Genomic DNA, 10,000 nt, shown 5'->3' with positions numbered 1-10,000 from the left:
GTAGGTGGGGAGAAGCCTTCACCATTACTATCCTCCTTCTCTCGCTTTGGATTAGATATGTGCAGGTGTATCACTCTTGTGTGCGGCAAAATGTCAGCTGCTGTTTGTTGTTTCTTTGTGTTCCTTAGTACTGATTCAGTTCCCCCACCCTATTTCTTTGTCTTCTCATTTCTTTATCTTGATTTGTCCTCTGTTTCCCGTTTTCTTTTCTATCCTTCCCTTTGCCTCTTCTTCTTATCTTGTTTCCTCTTATTTCCTTTCTTTTCCGTCTTCTTTTTCTCTTCATTGCCTATCTTAATCGCTCTTCTCTCTCTCTCTCTCTCTCTCTCTCTCTCTCTCTCTCTCTCTCTCTCTCTTTCCTTTCTTTTCTATGTATTTCTTATTTTTATCCATTATCCTTCATCCATTTTACTCGTTCCTTCCTTTTCCTTCTATTTCCCCTTTCAGTCACTACTTTACTCCTTTCCTTCCATATCCTATATTTGTTATCCTTCAACTTTTCCCCTTTTCATCACCTTATCCCCTCATTCTTCACTCTTTTTCTTTCCACTCCCTTTGTTAAATCCTTCCCTTTAAACTGCATTTTGTAACTCCATCTTTACCACCTCTCTCTCTCTCTCTCTCTCTCTCTCTCTCTCTCTCTCTCTCTCTCTCTCTCTCTCTCTCTCTCTCTCTCTCTCTCTCTCTCTCTCTCTCTCTCTCTCTCTCTCTCTCTCTCTCTCTCTCTCTCTCTCTCTCTCTCTCTCTCTCTCTCTCTCTCTCTCTCTCTCTCTCTCTCTCTCTCTCTGCTTCCTCTTCCCTCATGTCAAGCTAAGGTCATATTTTTCCCTCTTTTTTCCCTCTCTGGCGGAACGTTGGCCATACAGAGATACGTGATTCATGTCTGTCTTCTGGGCCCTCCTTGGTTTGCTATTCCTGTGTTCCCGACCTTGATTCTGACCCAAGGAACATCTGCATAGCTTTGCCTCTCCCCCGTGTATTTGTATTTACTTTCCGGTGAATCTTGCTGGTATTTTTTGGAGGGGAACGAGTCAGGAGGGAGGGAAGGAAGGAAGAGCGGGATTTTTAACTTTTATTGGTGTTTTGTTTTTGTGTGTGTGTGTGTGTGTGTGTGTGTGTGTGTGTGTGTGTGTGTGTGTGTGTGTGTGTGTGTGTGTGTGTGTGTGTGTGTGTGTTGTTTTGCTTAAGTGTTATGCTTTGTTTTTATCATTATTTTCTTTTTGTTTCTGTGTTTCTGCATTTTTTTTTCTTTTGTAATGTATGTTTTTTGTGTCTGCCTGGCTCTCTCTCTCTCTCTCTCTCTCTCTCTCTCTCTCTCTCTCTCTCTCTCTCTCTCTCTCTCTCTCTCTCTCTCTCCTTTCCTTCAATCCAACGCTAAATAAACTTAATTTTTCCCTTCATTTTCCTCCATCCTTCATTTCTTTTTAAAAATTTTGCTTCGTCTCGGTTCACCATCAATTTTTTTCCCTTTATCTTTTGTTTAACGTTCGATTTTTCCTCTCTCTCTCTCTCTCTCTCTCTCTCTCTCTCTCTCTCTCTCTCTCTCTCTCTCTCTCTCTCTCTCTCTCTCTCTCTCTCTCTCTCTCTCTCTCTCTCTCTCTCTCTCTCTCTCTCTCTCTCTCTCATTTCTTGTCCTCCTCAAAAACCTTCTTCTTGAATCCCTCCTTCCATCCCTCCCTCACCCCTTCTCCCACCTCTCTTCCACCCATCCATGCCTCCCCGTCCTTTACCTCTTCCCTCTTCCCTCTTCCTCTCTCTCCCATCATCCCGTCAACCTATATCCTAGTTTCAAAGAGAGTTTTCATAGGATTACCCTTAATGAGGCAGCCTGGATAGAGTGAAATGTGAGCTGGTGTGGCGTTCGCGTGTGGTAGTGGTGGTGGTGGTGGTGGTGGATGATAGGTGGTCTTAATGTGGTGTGGTTCGTTTTTTTTATTGTAGTTGTTGTTGTGGTGTGTGGTGGTGTGGTGTGTTGTGGTTGTGGTTGTGGTGTGTTTTTAGGTAGTTTGGTGCGGTGTGGTGATATTAGTTGTGGGCGTATGGTGTAGTTTCTGGTTTTTTGGGGTGTACTTTGTGATGCTGTGTATGTTTTATAGTTCGGTGGTGTTGTGGTCTTGTAAGGTATTGTGTAGTGTAGGTGCTGATATGGCATTGTGGTACGGCGTTTGGTTTTGTGGTGTAGCGTGTTATATGTAATGTCTTGTGTTGTTTTGGTGTGGTGTGGTGTTGTAGTACGGTGTATAGTGTACCGGTGTGGTGTGTTGGTGTGAAGTAAGGTGTACTGATATAGTGATGCAATGGATGCTGTTAAGGTATATTATAATCAGTACATATATAACAGTAAATTAGATAACACTATACCCTTTGACATTAATATAAGAATAAAAACAATAATAATAACAATGGCACGGTGAAATAATGAGGAACAAGAAGCAGCAACAAAACATAACACCACCATACACGGGGCGCCACCAGGAAAGGCATGGAATCAGTATCAAGTCCTTTTTCTCCTCCTTATGTGTTTTTGTTCCTGCTCTTCCTTCCTTCTTTCTTCTCCAGATAGCCAAACAAATATTTCAACCTTCCCCAGCCCAGCAATGCCTGGTAGGCTTTCAAAGTAAGTGGGCGTGAGGCAAAGGTACCGAACACACACACACACACACACACACACACACACACACACACACACACACACACACACACACACACACACACACACACACACACACACACACACACAAAGGCACCAGTTAGCCACACGCCTTACACACATGTGGGAGAAAAAATTAAAGACTAACTATATTATATAATATTTTTCGAAGGAGTATTTGTCGTAGTAGATCCTTGTTATGTTATAACTAGGTTTGTGGCGCTTACGTACATGATGTGAAGAGCATAGAGAGAAACGAGGAAATGCGTAGGAGGAACATCAGACGCGACAAAAAAGGAATAGGAAAAATTCTTAGCGCAAAAAAAAAAAAAAAAAGAACACTGAAAATAATGCATGGAATGATGATGGTAAGAACAATAATAGAAGAGAGGAAATAAAAAAAAAAAAGTAACAGGGAACGAGAATAATATGCAATACTTAGCGCGCGAGCAAGAGAGAGAGAGAGAGAGAGAGAGAGAGAGAGAGAGAGAGAGAGAGAGAGAGAGAGAGAGAGAGAGAGAGAGAGAGAGAGAGAGAGAGAGAGAGAGAGAGAGAGAGGATAAAAACGACGTTGAAAGATATTTGAGTGAAGCAGTACTAAAAATTTATTTATTTTTTTTTTTTATGTAGGAAGGATACTGGCCAAGGGCAACAAAAATCTAGTAAAAAAAAAATGCCCACTGAAATGCCAGTTCCTTAAAAGGGTCAAAGCAGTGGTCAAAAATTGGTGGATAAGTGTCTTGAAACCTCCCTCTTGAAGGAATTCAAGTCATAGGAAGGTGGAAATACAGAAGCAGGCAAGGAGTTCCAGAGTTTACCAGAGAAAGGGATGAATGATTGAGAATACTGGTTAACTCTTGCGTTAGAGAGGTGGACAGAATAGGAGTGAGAGAAAGAAGAAAGTCTTGTGCAGCGAGGCCGCGGGAGGAGGGGAGGCATGCAGTTAGCAAGATCAGAAGAGCAGTTGGCATGAAAATAGCGGTAGAAGACAGCTAGATATGCAACATTGCGGCGGTGAGAGAGGGGCTGAAGACAGTCAGTTAGAGGAGAGGAGTTGATGAGACGAAAAGCTTTTGATTCCACCCTGTCTAGAAGAGCAGTATGAGTGGAATCCCCCCAGACATGTGAAGCATACTCCATACATGGACGGATAAGGCCCTTGTACAGAGTTAGCAGCTGGGGGGTGAGAAAAACTGGCGGAGACGTCTCAGAACACCTAACTTCATAGAAGCTGTTTTAGCTAGAGATGAGATGTGAAGTTTCCAGTTCAGATTATAAGTAAAGGACAGACCGAGGATGTTCAGTGTAGAAGAGGGGGACAGTTGAGTGTCATTGAAGAAGAGGGGATAGTTGTCTGGAAGATTGTGTCGAGTTGATAGATGGAGGAATTGAGTTTTTGAGGCATTGAACAATACCAAGTTTGCTCTGCCCCAATCAGAAATTTTAGAAAGATCAGAAGTCAGGCGTTCTGTGGCTTCCCTGCGTGATATGTTTACCTCCTGAAGGGTTGGACGTCTATGAAAAGACGTGGAAAAGTGCAGGGTGGTATCATCAGCATAGGAGTGGATAGGACAAGAAGTTTGGTTTAGAAGATCATTAATGAATAATAAGAAGAGAGTGGGTGACAGGACAGAACCCTGAGGAACACCACTGTTAATAGATTTAGGAGAAGAACAGTGACCGTCTACCACAGCAGCAATAGAACGGTCAGAAAGGAAACTTGAGATGAAGTTATAGAGAGAAGGATAGAAACCGTAGGAGAGTAGTTTGGAAATCAAAGCTTTGTGCCAGACTCTATCAAAGGCTTTTGATATGTCCAAGGCAACAGCAAAAGTTTCATCAAAGTCTCTAAAAGAGGATGACCAAGACTCAGTAAGGAAAGCCAGAAGATCACCAGTAGAGCGGCCTTGACGGAACCCATACTGGCGATCAGATAGAAGGTTGTGAAGTGATAGATGTTTAAGAATCTTCCTGTTGAGGATAGATTCAAAAACTTTAGATAAGCAGGAAATTAAAGCAATAGGACGGTAGTTTGAGGGATTAGAGCGGTCACCCTTTTTAGGAACAGGTTGAATGTAGGCAAACTTCCAGCAAGAAGGAAAGGTAGATGTTGACAGACAGAGCTGAAAGAGTTTGACTAGGCAAGGTGCAAGCACGGAGGCACAGTTTCGGAGAACAATAGGAGGGACCCCATCAGGTCCATAAGCCTTCCGAGGGTTTAGGCTAGCGAGGGCATGGAAAACATCATTACGAAGAATTTTAATACGTGGCATGAAGTAGTCAGAGGGTGGAGGAGAGGGAGGAACAAGCCCGGAATCGTCCAAGGTAGAGTTTTTAGCAAAGGTTTGAGCAAAGAGTTCAGCTTTAGAAATAGATGTGATAGCAGTGGTGCCATCTGGTTGAAGTAGAGGAGGGAAAGAAGAAGAAGCAAAGTTATTGGAGATATTTTTGGCTAGATGCCAGAAATCACGAGAGGAGTTAGATCTTGAAAGGTTTTGACATTTTCTGTTAATGAAGGAGTTTTTGGCTAGTTGGAGAACAGACTTGGCATGGTTCCGGGCAGAAATATAAAGTGCATGAGATTCTGGTGAAGGAAGGCTTAAGTACCTTTTGTGGGCCACCTCTCTATCATGTATAGCACGAGAACAAACTGTGTTAAACCAAGGTTTAGAAGGTTTAGGACGAGAAAAAGAGTGAGGAATGTACGCCTCCATGCCAGATACTATCACCTCTGTTATGCGCTCAGCACACAAAGACGGGTCTCTGACACGGAAGCAGTAGTCATTCCAAGGAAAATCAGCAAAATACCTCCTCAGGTCCCCCAACTAGCAGAGGCCAAAACGCCAGAGGCACCTTCGCTTAGGGGGATCCTGAGGAGGGATTGGAGTGATAGGACAAGATAAAGATATGAGATTGTGATCGGAGGAGCCCAAAGGAGAAGAAAGGGTGACAGCATAAGCAGAAGGATTAGAGATCAGGAAAAGGTCAAGAATGTTGGGCGTATCTCCAAGACGGTCAGGAATACGAGTAGGGTGTTGCACCAATTGCTCTAGGTCATGGAGGATAGCAAAGTTGTAGGCTAGTTCACCAGGATGGTCAGTGAAGGGAGAGGAAAGCCAAAGCTGGTGGTGAACATTGAAGTCTCCAAGAATGGAGATCTCTGCAAAAGGGAAGAGGGTCAGAATGTGCTCCACTTTGGAAGTTAAGTAGTCAAAGAATTTCTTATAGTCAGAGGAGTTAGGAGAGAGGTATACAGCACAGATAAATTTAGTATGAGAATGACTCTGTAGTCGTAGCCAGATGGTGGAAAACTCGGAAGATTCAAGAGCGTGGGCACGAGAGCAGGTTAAGTCATTGCGCACATAAACGCAGCATCCAGCTTTGGATCGAAAATGAGGATAGAGAAAGTAGGAGGGAACAGAAAAGGGGCTACTGTCAGTTGCCTCAGACACCTGAGTTTCAGTGAGGAAAAGAAGATGAGGTTTAGAAGAGGAGAGGTGGTGTTCTACAGATTGAAAATTAGATCTTAGACCGCGAATGTTGCAGAAGTTAATGAAGAAAAAGTTGAGGGGGGTGTCAAGACACTTAGGGTCGTCGACGGAAAGGCAGTCCGACCTGGGGACATTTATGGTCCCCTCCCCAGATGGGGACTCCGAGGCTGGTGTAGGAGTCGCCATGATTTTAAAATTTTTGAGTGAAGGGTGTGTGTGTTATTAGCTGCTTGTAGTTTTGTGTGGAGGAAGAGAGTTGTCTTTAGAGGGCAGGCTGTGACTACCCCCTTGTGTTGTGAGACACAAAGGGAAACGTTCAGTGAGGTCACAGCTGGGTTTAATGATAAGTTCACAGCACCCCCTGAACAGTGCTTTAGACCTCACTGGGAGTAATTATCGTTTCGGCAGGTGTCTACTGCCTCCTGTAAATAGAATGAATCAACGTATCAATCAATGTATAGAATGAATCAACGAAAGAATTAACAAAACTAAAGTACATGACATAACAACAACAACAAGAACAACAACAACAACAACAACAACAACAACAACAACACGTAGATACACAACAGAAAAGCAGCAATACTAGGCACCAAGGCCCCGTAAAAACAATGGAAGTAGAAACCCCAATACCAAGGAGAAAGAGAAAGGGGAGGAGGGAGAGAAGGGAGAGAAGGGAGAGAAGAGGGAGGGTCAGAACACCTACCTAATAGTACACACCTGCCAGAGGGCGTCACTGGGGACCTCTAAGACGTAAAATTGGGCAGATCAGTCCTCCCTTTGTCTATTTCCCACAAAAGCGCAACAAGAGACAAAGAAACACGCGGAACGAAACCAAACGAAAATCGACACGTGGAAGGAACGCCACAAAAATGAACGAAAAGAAAGTAAAAGCTGCAACCAACACACCACGAAAGGACAACGAAAGATAGGGGGAAAAAGTGGGGAAAAAAAGGGATAGGAATCGAGTTGTGTAGGGGAGATCGAGGTATAGAAGGGAGCGCTGAGGGGAAAGGAATGGAAAAGGCGGTGTGGTCTGGGACAAGACGAAAAGGGAAGAGGAAGAGAGTGCTGAGGTGGCAGCTACTTCAAGGAAAATTTGTGGCGAGAAAGTAGGATTTACGACACAGAAATGGGATAGAAAGATAGTATTGTTATTATTGCCATTGTTATTGTTATTGTTATCTATTCTGATGGGCGGAGAGAGTCCCTATAACGCCACACGAGGGAACAGGAAGAAACACAAAGAAAATATAAAAAAAAGTTAAAGTAAAAATGGGTAAAAAAATATATAAAGAAATTAAAGGAAGACGGAGCAGAACGATACCTGCCCAAAATCAGGTAAATTAGATGTATGGAAGAAAAGGATGAAATAAAACAAAAAGACTGAAAGATAATAACACAAAACCGATGAAATAAGTTCATGAGAGGAGGAAAACAAGAAATCATGTGGGTAATGGAGAGTGAGATAAAAGAAGTGTAAAGAAATACAAAGAAAGAAAACACAAGCATACATAGATTAACAAGAAAAAATAATATCATAGATGTAGAGAAAAGGAAGAAACTATGATAAAAAAGCAAGCAAAACAGATACAACGAATAAGTAAAAGAAATAAGAAAATAAGAATAAAGAAGAGAAAATAACAAGAAGGCACTAAGATATCCACAAAAAAAATAAATAAATGAAACATGGATGTAAGGAAGAGAAGAGAGAAAGATATTAAAGTGACAAACAGTATAAAATCATGATAGAGAAGAAGAAGAAGAAGAAGAAAGGAAGAGAAAACTAAATGCAAAAACACAACACAGGCAATACAGGAATGTAAAATACGTGAAAGAAGACATAAATAAACAAACATAAGGACGCAAGGAAGTTAAAAAGAAAAAAAATCAAGGATAAACACAAAAAATGCAGGGATATATAGACAAAAAAAAACACACAAAAATACACAAAAAATGAAAATATAGAGATACGAAAAAAGAAAGAAAAACACTAACGCAAAACAGAAAAAAAGGGTGAAATAAGGACATAGGAGAGAGGCTTAAGTCCTTGAAAATATGTAAGGAAAAATATCAGCGGCGCGGGTATATTTAACTACAATTTGGGTGCGTGGCCGAGCGGTATCAAAGAAGAGGGATTGGAGAGAAGCATCATCAAGACAGTTTTTCCTCGAGCGTCACGTCGAACCAAACCTTCCTTTAATCTGCCCTGACAAAAATTACATATGCCACAGTCAATTAATCTCTCTCTCTCTCTCTCTCTCTCTCTCTCTCTCTCTCTCTCTCTCTCTCTCTCTCTCTCTCTCTCTCTCTCTCTGCACTTAAAACACTGATCACTACACATTTATTTCTATCCTTTCATCCACTTCACTCACGTATCTTTCTATCTCTATACACATGCACTCTCCCGCTCTCACTCTCCCTTTTTTTTTTTTTCGCTCCCCCATAAAAGCAAACAAAGAAAAGTCTCCCCTGATCGAAAGAGGCGCGGCTGGCTGGCTGGCTGGCTACGGCTTTGGCCACCACCAAAAAAAAAAAAAAAAAATGCTCACTTCAATCATTTGCGTGGAAACGGACGGCTAGTGGGGAGGAAGGGCCGCCGCCGCCGCCGCCGCCACCACCGCCGCCGCCACCAGCATCACCACCACCACCAGTGTCATCACTACTCCTATCTGGCCACCACCACTACCACCACCATCACCATCACCATCACTAGTACCGTCGAAACTTGCTTCCCTCAACCATTCCTCTCTCTCTCTCTCTCTCTCTCTCTCTCTCTCTCTCTCTCTCTCTCTCTCTCTCTCTCTCTCTCTCTCTCTCTCTCTCCATGGATGTAGTTACTTTCACTTTGTCCATAGAAGCGCGTATGGCAAGCTGTTACTACTACTACTATAACAACTACTACTACTACTACCACTACTACTGCTGCTGCTTCTACTACTACTACTACTACTGCTACTGCTACTGCTGCCGCTGCTGCTGCTGCTGCTATTTCCAATGATGATGATGATGATGATGATGATGCTATTACTACTTCAGCTGTCACCACCCCCATTACCACACCACCGCCATCATAATTACCACGACAACATCAGCAACAACTACTCCTACTCCTATTACTGCTACTGCTACTGCTACAGCTACTACTACTACTACTACTACTACTACTACTACTACTCTACTACTACTACTAATAATAATAATAATAATACCATTACTCCTCTTCTTCCTCTTCCTAATACTACTACTACCACCAATACTACCATTACTCTTCCTCCTCCTCCTCCTCCTCCTCCTCCTCCTCCTACTATTACTACTATTACTCCTCCTCTTAGTACAACTACAACAACATCTAAACATTCTACGGCACTATTGCTCTTATAATACTGACACCACCAGCATCACCGCCACCACCACCACCACCATCACCAACACCACCACCACCACCACCACTGAGGGCCAGGAGGGGCGCCATTACCCCGTCACAGCCAGGCGTATGTCCGTCACTTAGCAGGAATACCATAGATTTTTACTGGCACTGACGCGCTCCCTCCCCCACCCTCCGCTGACGTCAGAGTGCGGCGACCAATAGCGGCCCGGCTTGATCTGTGACGTCACTATCCGAGAGCCAATCACAGGGCGGCTCTATGGTTAAAGGGATATTAATTTTGTAACTGGTATTTATTTTAGTTGTTTTATTAATTTAATTTTTTTGTTGTTAGTGATGAACATAATTACGTCATGGTTGTTGTTTTTGTTATTATTCCTCTCTCTCTCTCTCTCTCTCTCTCTCTGTGTGTGTGTGTGTGTGTGTGTGTGTGTGTGTGTGTGTGTGTGTGTGTGTGTGTGTGTTTCACTG

The sequence above is a fragment of the Scylla paramamosain genome, chromosome 37 (genome assembly GCF_035594125.1).
Source record: "Scylla paramamosain isolate STU-SP2022 chromosome 37, ASM3559412v1, whole genome shotgun sequence".
NCBI lineage: Eukaryota > Metazoa > Arthropoda > Malacostraca > Decapoda > Portunidae > Scylla > Scylla paramamosain.
The sequence above is the reverse complement of the archived record's forward strand: the minus strand, read 5'-3'. Positions refer to the sequence as shown.